The 23,316-nt window shown below is 43.0% G+C and overlaps 1 protein-coding gene across 1 annotated transcript in view; it reads right to left on the reverse strand.

The window, feature by feature from the left end:
• The window catches only part of FBXL7 (F-box and leucine rich repeat protein 7), a 210,583-nt gene that overhangs the window by 167,772 nt on the left and 19,495 nt on the right, over positions 1–23,316 (reverse strand). Inside the window, exon 2 of the mRNA XM_053397133.1 lies at positions 22,720–22,775. The gene's annotated coding sequence lies outside the window, so the exon portion shown is untranslated. The remainder of the gene's footprint in view (positions 1–22,719; positions 22,776–23,316) is intronic.

Below are 23,316 nucleotides of genomic sequence, written 5' to 3' on the forward strand. Positions count from 1 at the left end.
ATATGGCGCTGTGGTCTAAACCACTGAGCCTAGGGCTTGCTGATTGGAAGGTCGGTGGTTCGAATCCCTGCGATGGGGTGAGCTCCTGTTGCTCAGTCCCAGCTCCTGCCCACCTAGCAGTTTGAAAGCACGTCAAAGTGCAAGTAGATAAATAGGTACCGCTCCGGCGGGAAGGTAACGGCATTTCCGCGCACTGTTCTGGTTCACCAGAAGCAGCTTAGTCATGCTGGCCACATGACCTGGAAACTGTCTGCGGACAAACGCTGGCTCCCTTGGCCTATAGAGCGAGATGAGCGCCGCAACCCCAGAGTCATCCACGACTGGACCTAACGGTCAGGGGTACCTTTACCTTTATATATAGGGTGCTTACATTCTGCATGGACTAGTTGCATGGCAACATGTTCAAATGGCTTTAGATACCTATCAGGTCCATAAATTACCATCTAGCATATATTCAGCACAAAAAACAGTGACAATTTGTTGTTGACAAAGGACAGCTGGACATATAAAGGGCCCCAGTACCTTCAGTAGCTTAGGGCCTCAACAAAACTAAATCCAGCCCTGCCTGGGCATGCTAACTCATGAGAGAAACAGAGAAAGAGAAAGTTACCCCTATTCTTGGGCTGCCATTGCAGTTTTGTTGTGGTTGTTTTTATGTTTTCTTCAAAAAAAAGATCAACAATTTTTGGTCTCTCCTTAAAAAAGCTCAGCAATCTTGGTGATTTCCTTAAAAACAGCTGAATAATTTTGGGGTGTTTGGGGTGTCCTGGTTTTTACTTTTTGGAATATGGCAACCCTATGTGAGAGGGGAAATCACAAAGCAACAAAAAGACAACATATGCCAGTTTGTGCCTCTCGGAAATTCCTACACAAGCACACACACATGGAATGGTGTACGTACAAGGTAGGGATACATATTCTCAGACAGCTGGTTACGTCTGACGTACATAAAGGGGAGGAACTCTGTCCACACTGTGCATTTTACAAGCCTTTGTTTGGAAACGGTACATCTGTCCAAAGAATAATTCTGGGAAATTATGAGAATTCCACAACAGGCAAATCAGTTACAGATTCTCCTCCTTTTTCAGCCTCACTCTAGGTGGGGGTTTCTTCTCCCTCCACTCCTTCTGAACAACAACAACGACAAAAATCCAAAACCCATAAAAAGCAACGGTGGTCACATTTGTCTGTAAACCCTCCAAAATTCACAATATCTTTATTAGGCCAAACCAAAGTGTCAGAAATAGTGGCAAGTGTTAAGTTCTCCGCAACTCTTAAATAGGCAAGATTCGTGAACGTTACAGAACATTAACTTCAGGGTTAGATGCAGTTTTCCCCAAGTGATTTTATTGGACTGAACCTTATTGGAATCTTGTATGCATGCCAATAGGATGTCCCCACTTTTGTCGGAGAAGTGTTGGAGGGTATGCAATAAAGTTTTGAGAAATGAAATTGATAAGTAGTAAAGCCAGGGCTTCTTTTCAGCCAGAACCCACCAGAACTCAATCCTGGCACCTCTCTGGTGAGAGTCATTGCCATGATAAGAGAACAAGTGAGGCGTTCAGGGTGAGTTCTGGCACCTCTTTTTCTAGAAAAACAGCACTGAGTATACCTGATGGGGAAACATCACAGCATAATTCAACAAAAGCTCACCAGATTGTGACAGGTTGTAATAAAGGGCCCAATCTCTTAATGGCAGGATTTGTGCCAAAACATTGGTTGCTGCAGCATATTAATGCACTCCTGTAAAGGAGAAAATTGCTGCTTCTGTCAAACTGACTCCTACAGGCAAACTAGTAGTTGCCATTTTCTCCTTTAAAGAAAGAGGGGTGAATAAAACACAACTGAGGTTTAGCCCCAAACCTGGGCTTCCTTTCCCATGGTCACTCCCCTCTCTCCCCCCCCCCAACTTGCAAAGCCCCCGTTTGACGAAATGTGCTCAGATATTCTAAAATCTCCCAAGTATGCAACTGGGAGTATAAGAATAGCACATCAACCTTTCCGTTGCTCTGTATACAAGATGGAGCAGATCACAGCCATCATTTTGGGCTGTGAAGAAAGCAGCTGATACAATCAATGCACATTGTAAGCGCAGCAGATCTGCACAGAGCGGAAAGCGACCTTTTGTTTTCTCCTCCACAACAAGCCTGAGACATCTTCTATGCCCCGTGATTCATTGTGGGACTCACCAGAAGGGCATTCTACACATGGGGCGTGATGTAACGCCAGCCCAATTAGTATGTGTTTAACAATTTCCCATAGTTTACAAGTGCTGTAATAGAAGACTAATTTCTGGCTTAATTAAAATCAGGCTGTTGCTTCTGGACAGTATAGCAGCATTGCTTCATTCCTGGCATCCGGACGAACTTTCTCCAGTATATGCATTAAAATCACTTGCATATGTCCCCCTCCCTCCCTTATTTTGCAAATCCGTTCTAGGGTTTTTGTGACTTAAATTGACAGGGGAATTAATAAATTACGTGGGGGAGAGATGGGAGTTCACCAGTTTGCTGTTTTGCAACAATTAAGCTTCCCTAATGGAAAGCTGGCTTTCCAGTTGTATTTAATAAAACGTAAGCAGGAGGCTGAAATGAAGCAGGAAGAATGATATCTGAAAAGATACAAGGCACAGAGGGAAAGGTTGAGCTGATTTCAAGTGGCGGAAAAGCGGCCTCTTGCCCTAAGTGCCAAAAGGAAGTAATAAGGATCAGGAAGTTTAAGGTCAAAACGACACATTGCATAAAATGCATGGTTGCTGTGGAGAACAGCAGCCACCAATTTCGTTCCTTTCCCCACCCCATAACGTTCAAGACAACTAACCTATGTCTTGACATCACACCATGTGAATTGGCAGTCAAGTAAAGTATCCTGGATATCACAGTGGGGGAAGATAGAATAAAACGCATGGTTGTCCTTTTCACTGGCTCGGTGTGTAGTTCCCGCAGACTGCAATCTTACTCTTATATGCTTGGAAGAGTCTCAGTAGAATTTATCGCCAAGGAGACTGCAAGGCTGCGATCTCATTCTCACCTACCTGCGAGTAGGAAGTAAGCTCCCATTGAATCCAAGGGGCTAACTTCTGAGGAGAAGAAGTGTGCATGCACACGAAAGCTCATACCGATAACAAACTTAGTTGGTCTCTAACGTGCTACTGGAAGGAATTTTTTTATTTTGTTTCTGAGGAGAAGACATGCATAGGTTGGCACTGCTGATCTCAATTCCCTCACAAATGTTACCAGGTTTGCCAGATTCCTTAAATGTTTCCAAATATCGCTATGCCCCGGCACTGACATAGACAAAATGTAATAACTGTTGTGTAACAACTTCTTACACTGTTTAGGATGGAAGCGCAAGTGGTTGTATACTCAACCAAAACACACACACACAGAAGCCCTTTCTAACAGGAATCTACACGTACGGATGCAGGGCTGACATCCTGGAGAAAATGTCCAATTTGGAAAGCTTAATGAAAGCAATTTGTTAACAATTTCACACACCATTTGACCACAATTCTTGAATGTCACATTTTCCTGTGCGGTTCCACCCTCCCTTCCCCCCAGTAAATAGGGTGTTGCATGCTGTTTTAGCGATTCATTAATCATCTTTTCATCGCGGCAAAGTTCAATGTGGCTCTCTCAGTAGGAGAGCAAAAGAAGCACTCTGCTCTAAAGTGAGCTACGCCATGGGAAAATGAGAAGGTACACATTCAGCAGAGCAACTAATATGTTCTTCCTGAGAAATCGAGGATACTCCCTTGCGCTACGGGATGCTCCACCTATTGTGAGGCAGAGGTGAAAAGGAAGGGGCATGGAAAAATATAAGCTTTACTTATATTACAGATGAAATTAATTATGCTGAAGAAAGTCAGAGCTGCTAACAGGGATTCCATTCGGTTTCCTCTAGTAGTGCCTTAGTCTCGTCACCTTCCCAGCTGTATCTCCATATCTCAGAAGCCTCTCTTTTACTCATCACAGCAGATGGGCTCTATATCACAACCCATAGGCATTTCATCCTTTTGTAGCATTGAAAGAAGTGTCACAGACTGCTGGGATGCAAAGGAATGGTGGGAGGAACCAGCTGGGGAACCCCCCAAGGGAAGAAGGCTCAGAGCCAGAGGATTGGCAGAGTCGTGAAAATGAGTGGTCGAAGGAAGAAGGCTGGGGGGAGAAGGTGTCAGAAGCTGAAGAGGTAACAAGGTATAGTGAGCTGGGGGAGTCTGTGGCAGAGAGCAGTCCAGACTCAAAGGCAGAAGCTAAAGCAGGAGAGAAGGCAGGCCAAGAGGCAGAGATGAGGTGAAGAGGCACAGGGGTCTCCCACTCCTATTGCAACGAGCTCCCTTCCCCCTTGTTCTCCCAGAACCAGGAGAGGCATGAAGAAGGTGGAGGAGAAGTTGGCTTCATGCAGGCGCAGTCTCAAATTGCTTGGGGGAAATTTAAGCAGCTGTGGGAGGTGGGGACTTTCAGTCTCAGCAACTGCTTCATGGGAGCAAGTTCTGTCAGAAAAGAGTGTTGTTGTTGTTTAGTCATTCAGTCGTGTCCGACTCTTCATGGCTCCATGGACCAGAGCACGCCAGGCACTCCTGTCTTCCACTGCCTCCCACAGTTTGGTCAAACTCATGCTGGTAGCTTCAAGAACACTGTCCAACCATCTCGTCCTCTGTCGTCCCCTTCTCCTTGTGCCCTCAGTCTTTCCCAACATCAGGGTCTTTTCCAGGGAGTCTTCTCTTCTCATAAGGTGGCCAAAGTATTGGAGCCTCAGCTTCAGGATCTGTCCTTCCAGTGAGCACTCAGGGCTGATTTCCTTCAGAATGGATACGTTTGATCTTCTTCGGAGAAGAGTTGCTATGCTCATTAGGCCTGATACTATTGTGAAGATCCTGTTTTGGCTAATAAAGCGTTAACTCCAACTTACTTAAGTGTGATTTCCTGCTGGCTTGCTCCTGACAAAAATCGGTGAATGCTACTTTAATCCAAGCAGGAAATAATAATAGTTGAGCTGATAATCATAACAAAACATTTTCTATGACCTGGTCCTTGGTAATCCCCACTCAGAGACTGGAGTGCACTTAAGAGAATATCTCAAAGGAGAAGATTTCTCTTCTAAAACAGTAAACTGATAGATTTTATACTAAAAATGGGGGACTGATGATGTGGAAATCTGGATGCCACATACCTTGGGTGTCCACTCAGAGTCAGATGTGGTCATGTGGTTTTTGGCTGCCAAAGCCCAAACAAAGCCTTTAAGCTTTTCGATGACAAAATGATGAGTCAACAACAATAGCAGTCACTTTGTAAGCTCCCCACAGCAGTGGCTAAATGCTCTTAGCCCAGAGACGGAAAGAAGAAAAAGTACCCTATTTTTTGCTCTGTAAGACTCACTTTTTCCCTCCTAAAAAGTAAGGGGAAATGTGTGTGCGTCTTATGGAGTGAATGCAGGCTGTGCAGCTATCCCAGAAGCCAGAACAGCAAGAGGGATTGCTGCTTTCACTGTGCAGCGATCCCTCTTGCTGTTCTGGCTTCTGAGATTCAGAATATTTTTTTTCTTATTTTCCTCCTCCAAAAACTAGGTGTGTCTTGTGGTCTGGTGCGCCTTATAAAGTGAAAAATACGGTGCCGACCAGAAAGAGTGGCAGACCAAGTTGATGGAACATGCCAAAAGGGCAAGATTGATGGCAAAGATCAGAAACCAGGAAGGCCAAGTATTTGTGAAAGACTGAAATAACTTTTTGACATATCTGAGAGACCACTGTAAACAGCTAAAATCTTTGCCAGAAATACAATGACACTTGTAAAGTAACACGAACTTTGGATCTAAAGTAACATGAACTTTGGATCTGATAGATATATAATAGATAGATTACAGTAAATAATGCAGGAATAAAATTTAGAAATGGAACCCAGGGAGGGAGGGAGGTCTGAAGGTTTGAGAGAACCTTTACTCTGTTTCTGTTTTGGTTTTTTTTGGTTGGAATTTTTATGTATAATCTTTACGTAAAATTGATAAGAAAATATTTTTAAAAAAATAAAAATAAATGTTGGGTGTGAAAAGATGAGTACAAGATTGGGATTCAAAACAGCATCAGAATAAGCCTAGCCATCATGTCTATCATGGTAGGGCAAGAAAAACAGCTACTACAGATTAGACAGGCAGGCAGGCAGACTGCTAGCTAGGGATAATTGTAGTCCAAAACAGGTGGAAAATTGTTGGGATTGTAGTGTAACAACAGCTGGAGACCCAAGTTTGGGAAACCCTGCTCTAGAACGTGCCAGAGAATCTTCTGGAACAATGGCAGGTTCTGCACATTGGTGTTTTGAGGTCCACACAAAACTGCGGAAAGGGTCCCAGAGAAGCAAGTTGAATAAAAACACTAGTTTAGGATATTGCTTGATGTTACTCTGGCACAGGGCACATGAACTACCATGGACAGAGACAAGCTATGAGGGCACAAATAAATGGGAATGAACTTGTCAAAGGCTAAACTTAATAGTAGTAGTAGTAGTAGTAGTAGTAGTAATAATAATAATAATAATAATAATAATAATAATAATAATAATAATAATTATTATTATTATTATTATTATTATTATTATTTATTATTGAAAGACCTACATTGGCTCCTAGTAAGTTTCCAAGCACAATTCAAAGTGTTGGTGTTGACCTTTAAAGCCCTAAACGGCCTCAGCCCAGTATACCTGAAGAAGCGTCTCCACCCCCTTCGTTCAACCTTGACACTGAGGTCTAGCTCTGAGGGCCTTCTGGCAGCTCCCTCACTGCGAGAAGTGAGGTTACAGGGAACCAGGCAGAGGGCCTTCTCGGTAGTGGCACCCGCCCTGTGGAACGCCCGCCCATCAGATGTCAAGGAAAGAAACAACTATCCAACTTCTAGAAGACATCAAGGATGTTTTTATGACTAATGTTTCAATGTATTTTTAACCTTCTGTTGGAAGCTGCCCAGAGTGGCTGGGGTAAAAATAATGAATTATCATCATCATCATCATTTATTATTTATACCCCGCCCATCCGGCCAGGCCTCCTCAGCCACTCTGGGTGGCTCCCAACAGATTAAAAACAGAATAAAACATCAAACATTAAAAACTTCCCTAAACAGGGATGCCTTCACATGTCTTCTAAAAGTCAGGTAGTTGTTTATTTCCTTGACATCTGATGGGCGGGCGTTCTACAGGGCGGGTGCCACTACCAAGAAGGCCCTCTGCCTGGTTCCCTGTGACTTCACTTTTTGCAGCGAGGGAACCACCAGAAGGCCTTTGGAGCTGGACCTCAGTGTCTGGTCTGAACGATGGGGGTGGAGATGCTCCTTCAAGTATACAGAGCTGAGGCCGTTTAGGGCTTTAAAGGTCAGCATCAACACTTTGAATTGTGCTCGGAAATGTACTGGGAGCCAGTGTAGGTCTTTCAGGACCGGTGTTATAGGGTCTCGGCGGCCACTCCCACTTGCATTCTACAGTCTCATCGCCATGGTCCCCACTCAGACCATGACCACAGTTTTTACCCTTTCTGATTCTGGTTCTTCCTCCACCAGCTGTGAGTAATGCCCCCCACAGATTCAGGAGGGAGGAGCAGAGATGGGAGTCCTGCTTCCCCAGCCAGGGCAGCTGCATCCTGGGAGGTGAAAATAATAATAATAATAATAATAATAATAATAATAATAATAATAAAAATAAAATTTTATTTATATCCCGCCCTCCCCAGCCGAAGCCGGGCTCAGGGCGGCTAACAACAATAAAATAGTACAAAATTCTAAAATCATTCATTATAAAATTAATTCAAATCAAATTGATGGCAACCATTGGGCTAGAGATTCTGTGAAGATTGCCAAAGGAGGGAGTCAGGCTGCGCCCTGACCAAAGGCCTGGTGGGACAGCTCTGTCTTGCAGGCCCTGCGGAAAGATGTCAAGTCCCGCAGGGCCCTAGTCTCTTGTGACAGAGCGTTCCACCAGATCGGAGCCACAGCCGAAAAAGCCCTGGCTCTAGTTGAGGCTCTAACCTCTCTGTGGCCTGGCACCATCAAGATGTTTTTATTTGAAGACCGTAAGTTCCTCTGTGAGACATACCAGGAGAGGCGGTCCCATAGGTACGAGGGTCCTAGGCCGTATAGGGCTTTAAAGGTTAAAACCAGCACCTTAAGCCTGATCCTGTACTGCACCGGGTGCCAGTGCAGCTGGTATAGCACTGGATGAATGTGATCTTGCAGCGAGGACCCCGTAAGGAGTCTCGCCGCGGCATTCTGCACCCACTGGAGTTTCTGGGTCAGTCTCAACGTAGAGCGAGTTACAATAATCCAGTACACTTCCTTCTGCCTCTTCCCCCAAATTTCAGTACCCCATCACCATATCCTCCTCCTCCAACTCAACCTGCCACTTCAGTCCTGAGCCTGGTGACACCTTGGGACTCATGACACTCATCCCATCAAATATCCTGACAGTATTTCCCTTGTATTTCTTATTAACATGCGCTTCCTCCTCCCCCCCGGAACTGCAGGATCGGAGGATTCCCACCCCAGCCTAAAACAATGCTACAAATAAGCACTTATGCACTCAGACGTAACACACCCCACCCAGTGTTCCCAACAAGGGGACCACCTTGAGAGTGGATCATAACGCAGCCAGCTGAACTTATTAGGAGGGACTTTGTGTTCTCAGGAAAACACAAGGCTTTGCTCTTTTTTTGTTTCTCACGCTCCAATCGTTAAAATTTAGCACAACATTTTGCTTTTCGCAGAGGAAAAATTAAACGTTACTTCTCATTAACGTCTCAGCGTTCCTCCTCAGCTGAATCTCTCTGGATAAAGTTTGGTGGAGTTCAAAGAAAACAACATAGCTCTGCTTAAAATGTATGCAAAGAATGTGAGTGGGGGGAAAGCTACAATTTTTTTTTTTGTTTGCTTTTAATTAGAGATGGATTTCTCATCTACATTACCCCAAGCAGGGTGGGAGAAATGAAGGACAGGCCCTGAAACTGAGCAGAGTCTGCCCTTTCTGGGCCTCCTCTAGGTTTACGTAAGACTTAAAACAATGCAAAAACAGAACCCTGTTCAGAGTCTTTTCACGTCAGCTGATCTTACGAGGCATGCAAATTGTGGAAAAGATTTCAGGTCTTCCCGGTATATATTCTGCAAGCTTTCATTGCAGATGCACAAAACAGGAGAGAGACCAAGCAAGGTGTCTCGATGTTTTCAAAGCGTGTTGTTAAGCAATTTAATTTCCTTTTCCATTACTGACCAACCTAGCACACAGGTCCCAGATCTCGACATTCTTTGTTGGTTTTGGATGCTGCTCCTTCATTTCCACCCCAGTTGTGGGCCCCTGTTGCTCTGTATTGTATGTCACGAATGGCCTTGGCTAGAAAACAAAAATTGCCACTCTCAGGTGTAATTAACTTGAGCCGTCTACAGTAGCTCATAGTGGTCTAACCAGGACTGGTGTGGGTGGGAACAGCTTGCCATTGGAATTCTAGGACACAGAGTAGCTCTGCTATTTCGCTGCTGGGTTTTCCATGTGAGAATCCAGTGTGGTACAGTGGTTAGGGAATCGTGATGATAGATTGGGCAAGAGATTTTGGACATAATATAATGATGGATTATAGTTTGGTGACAGCAGTCACGAAATTAAAAGATGCCTGCTCCTTGGGAGAAAGGCGATGGCAAACCTAGACAGCATCTTAAAAAGCAGAGACATCACCTTGCCAACAAAGGTCCGTATAGTTAAAGCCATGGTTTTCCCAGTAGTGATGTATGGAAGTGAGAGCTGGACCATAAAGAAGGCTGATCGCCGAAGAATTGATGCTTTTGAATTATGGTGCTGGAGGAGACTCTTGAGAGTCCCATGGACTGCAAGAAGATCAAACCTATCCATTCTGAAGGAAATCAGCCCTGAGTGCTCACTGGAAGGACAGATCATGAAGCTGAGGCTTCAATACTTTGGCCATCTCATGAGAAGAGAAGACTCCCTGGAAAAGACCCTGATGTTGGGAAAGATGGAGGGCACAAGAAGAAGGGGACGACAGAGGACGAGATGGTTGGACAGTGTTCTTGAAGCTACAAACATGAGTCTGAACAAACTGCGGGAGGCAGTGGAATACAGGAGTGCCTGGCGTGCTCTGGTCCATGGGGTCATGAAGAGTCGGACACGACTAAACGACTAAACAACAACAACAACAACAACATAATGATGGATGATTGAGAAAGGTTGTGGAAGAAAGGGGTTACCTGCACTGTGTTAAAGAAAAACATTATGAAAATGATGTATAGATGGTAAAATTAGCAAAGATTTATCATACGAGCGATAATTTATGTTGGAAGTGTAAAGAAAAAGAAGGTACCTTTTATCATATGTGATGGACATGTCCTAAGGTAAAAGACTTCTGGGAAAAGATTTATAATGAATTGAATTTTTTTTTAAAAATATACATTTATTAAGAAACCTTTCTACTTGGAATAATAGGATTGGAATTGCCCAAAAAGGATGTTAGATTGTTTTTGTATGCCACCACTGCAGCAAGAATCTTACTGGCTAAAAATTGGAAATCACAAGAAATACCAAGAAGAATGGCAGATGAAGATGTTGGACTTTTTGGAGCTGGCTGACCTGACTGGAAGAATCTGCAATCAGACAGAAGAGGAACACCAAGAAGATTGGAAGAAATTTAAAGATTATTTAGCTAGATATTGTAATATAAGATAAGTAGAACTACTTGTAAGTACCAAACTGGCCTCATCCCATCTCTCATCCCAACCTTGTGAGTATAATATGGGAAAGGGGAGAGCCATGTAGATCACCTTAAGCTCCTTGGATGATAGACGAGATACAAAAGCAAAAAACAAAAAAAGTAGCTGCATTGAACAGAAGCTGAGAATACAGAGAATTACTTTACTTTTCTGGTTAATCACCACAACAGTTATTAACACTGGGCTTCAGTAAAGCAAATAATTTAATTGGACAGTGCTTATATGATATCGAGCGACAGAATAATTTGGCCACAATAAGGAAATTTTGTCCATAGTATGATGATTTTCCACCTAGTCGTTTTGACACTTGGGCACCCTCTTTGCAAAATTTAACAATTCCAAAATATAGGCACACTTTCACTTTCGCAGGATTGAATATACTGCCTTCGGCTGTACTTGACGGTCAATTTCCAAAAATTCCACTGGAAAAACGGTTATGTCCTTGTAGAGATGGCAGTATTGAGTCAGTGGCTCATGTACTTCTGGCTTGCACTCTTTATAAGGATTTGAGGAGTGAGGTTCTTACCCCTCTAGAGCCAGTGTGGTGTAGTGGTTAAGAGCGGTAGTCTCGTAATCTGGGGAACCGGGTTCGTGTCTCTGCTCCTCCACATGCAGCTGCTGGGTGACCTTGGGCCAGTCACACTTCTTTGAAGTCTCTCAGCCCCACTCACCTCACAGAGTGTTTGTTGTGGGGGAGGAAGGGAAAGGAGAATGTTAGCCGCTTTGAGACTCCTTAAAGGGAGTGAAAGGCGGGATATCAAATCCAAACTCTTCTTCTTCTACTTGGTTCATACTTGGTCGCTCAACCATTGCTACTGTGTCCTATCTTTTAGCTGATCATGATGATCAGGTGACAGCAAAAACTGCAAGGTTTTTAGTGGGGGCAATTAGAATAAGATCTACTATTTGATTCTTGATGTAAAACCCCCAAATGTATTTTCTATAGTTACGTTTTTACCTCCATCTTCAGGACATTTTATTTTATTGCTATGGTTAGTGGCTGATGCAAATAAAAATTCTTCTAATTCTGATTCAGATCAATGAACGTTCAACTAGAGCAAGGAATTGTTTTGGAGTCCATCGCTTATGTCAAAGATGGGGAACCTATTGCCACCCAAATGTTAATGGGTTAATTTCCATCGTGGAGGTCAGCTGATAGTTGTGGGAGCAGGAATCCATTATCTGAAAGAGCCACAGTTTCTCCCCTTCCTAACTTAAGGTGAATGGAGCTATCCACTGGTACGAGATTTCCCAACAGTCCTAGAACATCAGATTTCTGTTGCAAGTATTGCCACTTCACTGGATCATACACATACCGTATTTTTCGCTCTATAAGATGCACCAGACCATAAGACGCACCCAGTTTTTGGAGGAGGGAAACAAGAAAAAAATATTCTGAATCCCAGAAGCCAGAATAGCAAGAGGGATCACTGCGCAGCGAATGCAGCAATCCCTCTCACTGTTCTGGCTTCTGGGATAGCTGCACAACCTGCATTCGCTCCATAAGACGCATACACATTTCCCCTTACTTTTTAGGAGGGGAAAAGTGAGTCTTATAGAGCAAAAAATACGGTACTTTATATTTAATGTAGCTACAACAGGAGGAATGTAGTCTGCTTGCTTTGGATCATTTAGCTAACATTGTAGTTATGTTGTTCCTGTAGTTCATGTAGCACATGTACAAGCATATTTGGCAAAAGCTAATAACCTGAACTTTTCTGTTCATTCTTGACTCTGAGGTTGACTAAACGGAATGTTCCTCTGACAGACTAATAGCTTACCATTTGTATCTGAAACACCAGTGCCAGAAAAAAATTCAAAACACCAAGGTACTAACTATGCTCTTGTAACTGAAATCAGAACTCTACTTTTGCAAAGAAACCTGGAAAAGGGCAACTGATAGTCAACATTCAAACACAGATGTCCACATACCGCCAACAGCTACTGTAATTATAATTCAGAATTAAATAAAATATAAAGTGAAGCAGTATTATTTTGAATACAGTATAATTCTTGAAATGTTTTGGGATTCTCAAGAAAGGCAAAGCATTTCAGTGCTGCAGACAAGAGTTGCTCAAAAACTAACCAGCCAAGTTCACCCTAGGGCCAGTTTAGTGGGATTACAAAGGGCAATATAAATAATGGTTTAAGGGAACAGACCCAAAGTCTTTTTGGCTTAGCTCCTCTCCAGAAAAACCTTCTACTTCTCTTAGGCTTTTTAATGGTTGGGTTTAGTAGCTGGTTGCATATATTATTCTTGGACTTTTATAACCTTTTTATTGTACTAAGAACATAAGATGAGCCTACTGGATCTGGCCAAAGGCCCGCTGAGTCCTGCACTCTGTTCTCACGGTTGCCAACCAGATGCCCTCCGTCAGGACTTAAGGGACACCGTGACGGAAGCCAGAGCGCACGGAAACGCCGTTTACCTTCCCGCCGCAGCAGTAGCTATTTATCTACTTGCACTGGTGTGCTTTCAAACTGCTAGGTTGGCAGGAGCTGGGACAGAGCAACAGGAGCTCACCCCATTGTGGGGATTCGAACCGCCGACCTTTCGATCGGCAAGTCCAAGAGGCTCAGTATGAGAGAGGGAGAGAAACATTGTCCGCACCGTGCATTTTTTTAAAGGGCTGCTTAATCCTGTAGCGCCTGGTTGTTCTGTAGCTCGTTACCTTATTGCCAAGCTGAGTTTGATAAACTATCTGAGGATCCTTTAACTTTCCCCTGTGGGCCAAAAAACATCTTTGGCAGGGTAATCTTGAGTTGAAAGCACCTTGGAGGAAAAGGATTTTGCCTTTCTCTAGCCACCATTCTTCTAACCATTTTGTAACTAATCCAGGCTGATTGAAGCTTTAAAGATGAATGGGAACCCTTTACAAAGTATTTGAAGACGCAACAAAGCAAACTGGACTCCTTGGCTGGTTTTGAATAAACATTCACAAACTTTTTATTGATATTTATCAGCTAAATAGTTTTGAGGATCTATACAACTGTGTAACATGCAGAAAACAGCATTTTTAGAGAAATCAAAGACTGGAACTGAGGGAAGTCGGGGGTGGGGGTGGGTGGGTTCTGTGGGGGGAGGGAGGAAAAATGGGGGGAAATAAGGATGATATGTTTTTGGATAATATGTTTTGTTTTAAATTTGAATAAAAAAGTAATTAAAAAAAGCTTTTTTAAAAAAGTGCAGTGGGAAAACCACAGAGATTACTTGGTATAAGATGTAACTTGAGCCTAATGGTCTGTCTAGTCCAGCATCCAGTTATTAGAAGCCTTCCATGCTGACAAGCAGCACATGAAAGTGGTGGCCATGGAAATCAATGGAGGCCTATATATTTTATCTTCATATTGGAGGAGATGAGGTTAGGGCCAGCTTAACCATAGGCACTAGGGGTGCGGGGCACCTGGGCACTGGGCTCTCAGGGGTGCCAGGACGAGAGTCCAGGGCCAAGATTTGGAGTCTGGGGATTGAAGACCCAGGCCAGCCAACAGCTGCTGCCGAGTGGAGCAGAGCCCGTTGGAGTGCTGCAGGCTTTTCTGCTGTGGGCGCTGAGGCAGCCGGCCATCTCCGCCCTTCTGCGTGACTGAGTTGGCGGGCCATTAAGAGGCTCGCCCAGCGCATGCATGCTGCTCACATGAGGCGCACAGCTTCCCTCCCAAGCCTCTGTGGGGATTGCTCTCTTCCCTCCACCCACAGAGGCATGGGAGAGAATTGTGTGGCCTGTTGGGAAACTGTGTACATGCAGCTACTCACACAGAGTCAATTAAGGTTTGGCAGACAGCCAGAAGGCAATTTGAAGGAGTAAGTCTGCCTGGTGATAACAGAGACATGGACACAACTCCCTGATTGGTCAAGCTCTCTCAAGGGAGTGATACTTAATGGCCTACTAACTGGAATGTGTTAGTTCAGTGTTCAGAGTTCAGTAGTTCAGTTGTTCTGTGTCAGTGTAGGAGTTGTGAGTTGTGTCAGAGCTAGCAAAAGATCCGTGTTCTGTTCCTGTAAATAGTCCACTGTATATAATAAACACCTAACTACAAGTTCCTGGTTCCTGCTTCGTCTATCCTGTCAGCAGCCAAGTCGCCAATTGCTTCCGTGGATTCTGCATGTACTCTGCTAGGTCTGGCTAAGGTCCTGCAATTAGTCAGAAAGTTGCGAAACACCAAATAGGTGCTCAACAACTCTGAGCTGCCCCCCTAAAAAAAGTTCAACAACTTTGGCCTCCCCCCCCCCAAAAAAGGGGGGCTCTGGGCAGTTTTTTCCACCTCAGCGCCGCATATGCTAAAGACGGCCCTGGATGAGGTCAGCCTCTCCTCTTCCTTCCTGGTTCTGGGTCAAACCTTCTTTAAAAATCTGCAGCCTCCTCTATGGCCAGAAGATGGTGCTGGAGTACCAGAGGCTCCCATTTCAGCGGGCAGGTACTTTTATTTCTCTATGAAGCATTGCACCAAGTGTTCCCCAACATGGAAAGTGGGCTGTGGGAGGAACCAAACTATTATTTCACCTACCTATTCTGGGGGGGGGGGGGAGCTTTTTATCTTTCTTTACCTGCTGGTTGCCACTTCTCCGGGAAGTTGCTTTGATACTATTTTTTGTTGCCTAGTGGAGTATCTTCCTTATCACAATGGGATCCCAGCCAATCAGGGATCACACTGTGAATGGAATGACATCACAACTCCAAAAAGCCAATGAGATGTGATTTTCTGGCTTGCCTGTCTTTAAGGGCAAATGTAGCCAACTCAGAGTGAGGGAAACACTTCCTATATTGCATTATTCTAGATTGGGGAAAGGAAAACAGGATTGTCTTTACCTGAATGTTTGTCACATCCAGGTGGAAGGGGAGTGTAGCTGCCATGATAGCGGCTATCATGACTATCTGTAAAGCTGATATGTTTGGGGACCCTGTTTAGTAACCTTAGTAAGGCAAGTTAGAAGTAGCTCTTTGGGTTACTGCATAGAATACTTTAACAGACAAAAGTGGTTTTCTGTGAGGGATTTAGCGTTCGCTCAGGAAAATTGAATGTAACAACTCTGAACTTCTGGAAAAGAGAGGTTGAGGAAAACCCTCCCCTGTGACAATAATACAATTTGAGGTTGAAATTGTGGTACAACTCATGCTTTTCATGCTGAAGGTCCCAGGTTAAAACTCTCTTGGGAAAATGCTCAGCAGATAATGTGAAAGACTAAATCTGGGTCTAATCAAAATGGAGACCAATTATTTAGAAAGCAGAAGTACTCAGGTTTGACTAATACAACCAGTTCTTTCAGAATAGCTTCCTGAGGTTTGCAGGCAACCATTGTATGAATAACTTTGTTGAAACCTCTCGGTAACCCATATTTCCACATGTTGGGTCCCGTTCTAAAATTTAGGGGAAACAAACCAATGGTGCTTGCTCACGAGTAAGTGTGCATGAGTTTGCAGTCATAATCAGTTTCATTCTTGGTTCATTTTCTCATAAAACGCAAACAGTTGTGGTACTCAGACTACACTAATTGGCAATAATATTGCATTTCGGCAAGCCTTTGGCATCAGGTATACCTTCCCTTGCCAAACCACTGTCTTCTTTCCAAAAAGTAATCTTTCCTGATTTTCAGAGAAGATATTAGCCCAAAATAAGTAGTTGTTAGAAAATTCTTAATAAAAACCAGAGAGCAACAATATATCCAAAACATTGCAGTCCACATGCAACTCTATGCCGTTATGTTCGCATTAGCCATCAGCAGATATAAAAGAACATCTCCCTGAGGCTAAATGGTTGCAGGATGTCTTTCCTGCTATTGACAAATAATTCTAGAATACACCCAACTATATAAATCAGTGCCTGACTCTGAAGCTTTGAAGCTTTCCCAAATGAAGTGCGTGAGGCAAAAAATCAACTACTCCAAACTCGAACAAAGCAGCTTTGGAACAGGAGCCAGCAAATTTACAAGCTGAGAAACCCACTCTGGAAAATAACATTTTCTGTGCTCCTGCCCAAACCCCATTCATTTCAATGGATTGCAGCTGGAAGGAGCACCCTACAACTGGAAGCACCCAGAGTTTGGGGCATTTTATATACAGTGGTACCTCGGTTTAAGAACAGCCCTGTTTACGAACTATTTGGTATAAGAACTCTGCAAAACCGGAAGTAGCGTCCTGGTTAGCGAACTTTACCTCGGTCTAAGAACAGAAGCCGAACGGTGGAAGGGCACCGGCAGCGGGAGGCCTCATTAGGAAAAGCGCGCCTCAGTTTAAGAACAGCTTTGGTTTAAGAACAGACTTCCGGAACGGATTAAGTTTGTAAACTGAGGTACCACTGTACAGGATTTCATTGTTAGAAGAAAAATGCAACTTTTGCAAGAGTTCCCTTTTCCAGTGTGTGTGTGTGTGTGTGTGTGTGTGTGTGTACTGTGATAGGAATTTTATGGTCTTAGATATATGGTAATATTCATAACTGCACATACATAGATCAACACAGGAAGACCAACCTGGAACCATTTTGATTCCTAAACTGACCAAATGTTTTCTCTGCAAGGTCAAACTGGAAAAGTCTCCCCATTGTCTCTTTCCTCACAAATCCTGTCTTAAGGACACATTTAAGATATGAATAAGGTGTGAGCCTGTGACCTGGCCCAGGAAATAAGTATTTTACCACTACAAAAGAATGGCCAGGCTCCCCGGGAAATCCAATCAAGTAACTTGCCAGACAGGAGATAAACTGTGACAGGAGAAAAACAACATTTAAATTTCTGTGATGTAGGTGGGATGTATCTGAGGGGTGGTCTTAGGTTACACCCCTTCTGTGATGTATGTGTAATGTTTCTGGGGGTGGTCTTGATCTAGAGGATGGGAATTTCAAAACTCTTTATAAGCCCTTGCACAGCATTTTTGTGGGTGCTCCTCCTTTCCTGCGAGTGAGGGGAGCACCATGTTGCAACAGATCAATAAAGATCAAGCTTACTAGCTGCTTTGCTTCTCAATATTCTCTGGTTGGCCTCTGTTATTTTCTCCTACCAATAGGGAACCTATGTAAGGACTCTATATGGGCTCTTGGATACCCCATAAGGGAAAAGGGCATATTTTATTTACAACAGTACACACACACTTTTCATTAATTTATTTAAATAACTGATATTCCTCTTTTAAAAATTGGGATTTTTCAAATGCTGATGGCCGTGACTGTTTAGCAGAGTGAAGAGTCCAGCTTTCTGGTAGCTTCATCATAAACATGCTGGGCACATCAATATTCCTTCTGTGTTTTTGAAGAACAAATTTCTATCTCTTGAAGCTGTAGGGGAGAAACTCCTGACAACATACTTGACATTTCTCTTACCTCTCTGCACATGGGCAGAGAGTTGGTCCTCCAATGCAATTACATCGGTACCTTGGTTTTCAAACTGTTCCGGAAGTCCGTTCCAAAACCCAAGCGTTCCAAGACCAAGGCGCGCTTTCCCATAGAAAGTAATGCAAAATGGATTAATCCGTTCCAGACTTTTAAAAACAAACCCTAAAACAGCAATTTAACATGAATTTTACTACCTAACGTGACCATTGATCCATAAAGAAAGCAATAAACAATGTACTGCAGTCACACAATCAATCAACCAGTAACTGAACTGGGTTCCACACAGTCACAAAAACGATACAAAAAGAGCCGCAAAAACAAAAACGCAAAATAAATAGCAAAAGCAGACAGACCTCAGCGTAACACTCAAATCGGAAGTGTGGCACTCAAGTCAGAAGCGTAACACTCAAAGCATGTTCAGCTTTTGAAAAAAGTTAGCAAACCGGATTTGCAGTGTTTGTGTCCCAAGTTGTTTGAGTACCAAAGCGTTTGAGAACCAAGGTACCACTACGACGATTTGCTCCCTGCTGTTCTCACTACCCTCTCCACAAAATATACTGTTCCTCGTGATCATCTACTGTATCTCCCATCCCCAACCCTTCTTTCCATCACTTTGGTTGCAGCAGAACAAAACTTCCCCAAAAAAAGCCTGGAACCAGAATATGTTTTACTCATTTCTTTAAAATGTGGCTCGCTCCCTGTCACTACTCTTCTGGTTCATTCTCCAAATTCTCCACATCAGATTAACTTACTTTTAGGATGTCTTCTCAAGGAGGGCACCAAGGAGAAAGTAACTTTAGATGAAGTATACCTTGAAGATTTACCACTCTGGCAATGGAATGTTCCACCATGTGAGTTATATCTAGGTTCTTGTTTAAGTAGGACAACATTTACTCCCTACCCCTATCCTGGTGTAACTGAGAAGACAAGCAGAAAATCCTTCTTAAAATGATAGCAGATGTGCCGTCTATAGCACAAATACACTATCATGCTAGTTTCATTACGGCAGTCTCCATCGCTACCAACGAACTTTGCTGGGGCAGAATGGGAGTCAGGACAGGGTTCCCGTTTCCAATGTAAAGGAACAACTGTTTATAGAATATTTATGGTAAAAGGAGGTCAATGGAACCAAAGACATCTGTAATCTTCAGATCTAGAGTGAGATGTATACAACGGAATTATCCACGAGCAATGCAAGATCCATGAGACCAATTTGGGTTATCATTCATCCTTGATCAATTCTACTACAGCTCTCTCGGTTGATGGTTATTTTAAATGCAAAGATCAGGCAGTTTAACACACTTTTTTTTAAAAAAAAAAAAAAACTCCACTGCTGTTCCGTTAACGTGACCCTTCAAAATGTAAAGCTATAGCCAAAAATTGGAAATCGCAAGAAATACCAGCAATAGAAGATTGGCAGATGAAGATGTTGGACTTTTGGGAGCTGACCAACCTGACTGGAAGAATCCGGGACCAGAAGGAAGAGGAGACACAAGAGGATTGGAAGAAATTTAAAGAATATTTAGCTAAATGTTGTGATATAAGATAATTAGAAAATTCTTGGAAGTAACAAATAGGCTTAGGGGTAGAATAAGAATAGGTGGTAGTAAATATTAAGGATTTGAATATTAATAAAAGAGATGAGGATAGTAAACGAAAGGAGTGAATATTATTAGAAATATGAATTTGGAGGACTGCTATACAGGGTTATAATGAAATTCAGTTAGAGGGGATTTGAGGAAGTCAGTTATCAATGTAACGAGAATTAGAGATTTGAAGTAAGAATTCTGTTTTGTGTGTTTCTTTTTTTTCTCCTTGTGTGTTTTGTAATATTTTTTCTTTTCTTTTTTTCTTTCTATGTGATAAATGTGGAAACCAATAAAAAATGTAAAGCTAACTACAAGTGGCCATTGTCTCAAGTATTGGGAAATACCAACTATTGTATAGGATCAGTTATTTCTTTAGCCGCTCATCATGCTGGATGCTCAAACAGCCAGAGACTGATGGCTGTCCCAATTTTGGTTCTCAGCATCTCCAGTTAAATGGGTCTCAAGCAACAGCCTGCGAAGGAGACTTCTGCTTGAGACCTTGAAGTTTGTCAATCAGCATAGACTATACTGTACTAAATAGACCAATGAAATAGATATTTCAGAATTTTGCAGGAAGGAAAATAGATACCATGCTGCAGATTGTTTGTGCAGGAAACAGAGGGTTTATTAATGATGACAAGTGCGCATCAAATAGTAAAAAAAGAGAGGAAAGTGTAAATGAAAAAATAAAGCATATAATACTACCAACTGGGAAACTGGTGTTCTTTGTTGATTGTGTGTCCATTTTACGCAGAAACTATTAGACGCGTCTCCAAATCAGTAAAAGGAAAAAACTAATTTTAATCGTTTAACTACGTTTAATTATGTTTTTAATATTTTGTTGGGAGCCACCCAGAGTGGCTGGGGCAACACAGTCATATGAATAATAAAATTATGGTGATTATTTACACCTGATTTCATGATGTTAGGTGTGGGGTCTATGCCACCCGTCAAATCTATACATGTTAGATCAGAGGTAATCCCCACTGAGTTCGATGGGATTTGCTTCAGTTTCAAGTAAACATGCTGATAACTTGGTGAAATGATTCAGCAGAACATTTTATCTGTGCGTGGAGTGGGAAGAGATAATGATGTCTTATATACAGGATAATGTATGTACAGTGGTACCTCGGGTTAAGTACTTAATTCATTCCGGAGGTCTGTTCTTAACCTGAAACTGTTCTTAACCTGAAGCACCACTTTAGCTAATGGGGTCTCCTGCTGCTGCCGCGCCGCCGGAGCATGATTTCTGTTCTCATCCTGAAGCAAAATTCTTAACCTGAAGCACTATTTCTGGGTTAGCGGAGTCTGTAACCTGAAGCATATGTAATCTGAAGTGTATGTAACCCGAGGTACCACTGTATTATTTTTCATGGGGTAAATCAGTTAATGTACTATATACATAATGGGATTTAGATCATCATTCTATACTCATACAAGGAGGAGGCAAATGATTGAACCCATTTCTCCTCACATTACTGGGTTAATTTCATGACTTTTGGGTCAAACCGCTCTTTCTCTACACCTCTGATTAGGCTTACTCTTGAGTAGCTGCGTCTAGAATTGTGGGCACGCTGAACTAGTTTGTTGGGTGCACAGAGGCAAGAGCAAGGAAGATCTGGGACACGACAAATTAGCTCCGCATGAGACAATTACGAGAAAATTGCTCACATTAGTGCCTTCCTAGTTGGGCACTTTGATGGCAGAAAGTGAGGAGGAATTAAAGAACCTTTTAATGAGGGTGAAAGAGGAGAGCACAAAATATTCTCTGAAGCTCAACATCAAAAAAACTAAGATCATGGCCACTGGTCCCATCATCTCCTGGCAAATAGAAGGGGAAGAAATGGAGGCAGTGAGAGATTTTACTTTTTTGGGCTCCATGATCACTGCAGATGCTGACAGCAGTCACAATATTAAAAGACGCCTGCTTCTTGGGAGAAAAGCAATGACAAACCTAGACAGCATCTTAAAAAGCAGAGACATCACCTTGCTGACAAAGGTCCATATAGTTAAAGCTATGGTTTTCCCAGTAGTGATGTATGGAAGTGAGAGCTGGACCATAAAGAAGGCTGATTGCCGAAGAATTAATGCTTTTGAATTATGGTGCTGGAGGATACTCTTGAGAGTCCCATGGACTGAAACCTATCCATTCTGAAGGAAATCAGCCCTGAGTGCTCACTGGAAGGACAGATCCTGAAGCTGAGGCTCCAATACTTTGGCCACCTCATGAGAAGAGAAGACTCCCTGGAAAAGACCCTGATGTTGGGAGAGATGGAGGGCACACGGAGAAGGGGACGGCAGAGGACGAGATGGTTGGACAGTGTTCTCGAAGCTACCAGCATGAGTTTGACCAAACTGCGGGAGGCAGTGGAAGACAGAAGTGCCTGGCGTGCGCTGGTCCATGGGGTCCCGAAGAGTCGGACTAAACGATTAAACAACTAAACAACAACAAGAAGAAGTTGGGCACTTGCAGTTCACCCTCTGCGATCGCACAAACCAAAAGCCTGAAATATTGAACCAAAACATCTGTTCTTATGGGGCGGGGGCAAACTGTATAGAGGAAAAAAGGGATGTCACATTTTGCACAGCACCCGGTGCAACTTCAAAATCCCTTGTCTTCCTTTCTGAGAAACTTTACAACTGTCAGAACATATTGAAAGCAAAATGCTCCAGATTGCATCCCTCTCATTGTGTCTCCCTTTCTCACGGTACAACCGCTGGTCTACGAAATTCTACACCTTCACCCACCCACCCCCTTTTCTCCACAGTCTCCCTTCATCTGCAGTCTTTGACGTTCTCCTCAGTTCTTAAGACAATCTGTTTTGGATAGGTTTCAGTCTTCCCTACTGCTGATTCAGGCCTTCTCTCCCCACGTTCCTGTCTGCATGGATTGCAGCCCCAACATATGGGGCGGATTATGTTTTCCTTTGATTGTGTGATTTAAATCACCTTTGCTGCCCAGCAGCTTGCCACAGCTCAGCCTACAAAGGGAACTGCCTGCTGGGCTCTAAGGAGATTAGATTCTGAAAATGTTAGGCTGGGTCGATGCTGTAATAATTGTACCTTGCAAGGATGGCAGGTTGTCATCATTCAGCAGGTATACCGGGTGCGCAGCAAACCTGGGCAAGAGAAAGAATAAGATGTGAGAAGAAAAAATGCATTTTCTAAGAGATCTTCCCAGTCAGATTTACAGTTACTGGCCTATGTGTATTCATGTGTTTCTAATGGAACAGATAAAGGGCACAGAATTGCATTTCAATTCAGTAATGCAAAAGCCTGTTTTGAAGTCTGCTTTAGCTGACATTTTTCAGTAGATTCCGAGATGTTGAACGAGTGTTGCAACACGCTGTGTCTTGAAAACAGCTTGGGGAAAATGGGTTGAACCAGAACATGACAAGTCATGACTAGGTGTGGGGAGAATTTAAAGCCAATTCTTTCACACTTGGTTAAAAAAATATGACAAATGGAACATAACCAGCCTTCAAAATTCGCACTTATCTGAATTTTGTGATGCAGTCCTTCAACCAGTGTTTACCAAAAAACATGTTAGGGGCAAGTGTGCTTCAGAATAACTATATTAGTGAAAATAACATCCAAAACTGAATTATATTAGGAGAAATTACTAGCAACCATGTGTACATAGCCAGAACTGCATTAAAA

The sequence above is a fragment of the Podarcis raffonei genome, chromosome 7 (genome assembly GCF_027172205.1).
Source record: "Podarcis raffonei isolate rPodRaf1 chromosome 7, rPodRaf1.pri, whole genome shotgun sequence".
Classification (NCBI taxonomy): Eukaryota; Metazoa; Chordata; class Lepidosauria; order Squamata; family Lacertidae; genus Podarcis; species Podarcis raffonei.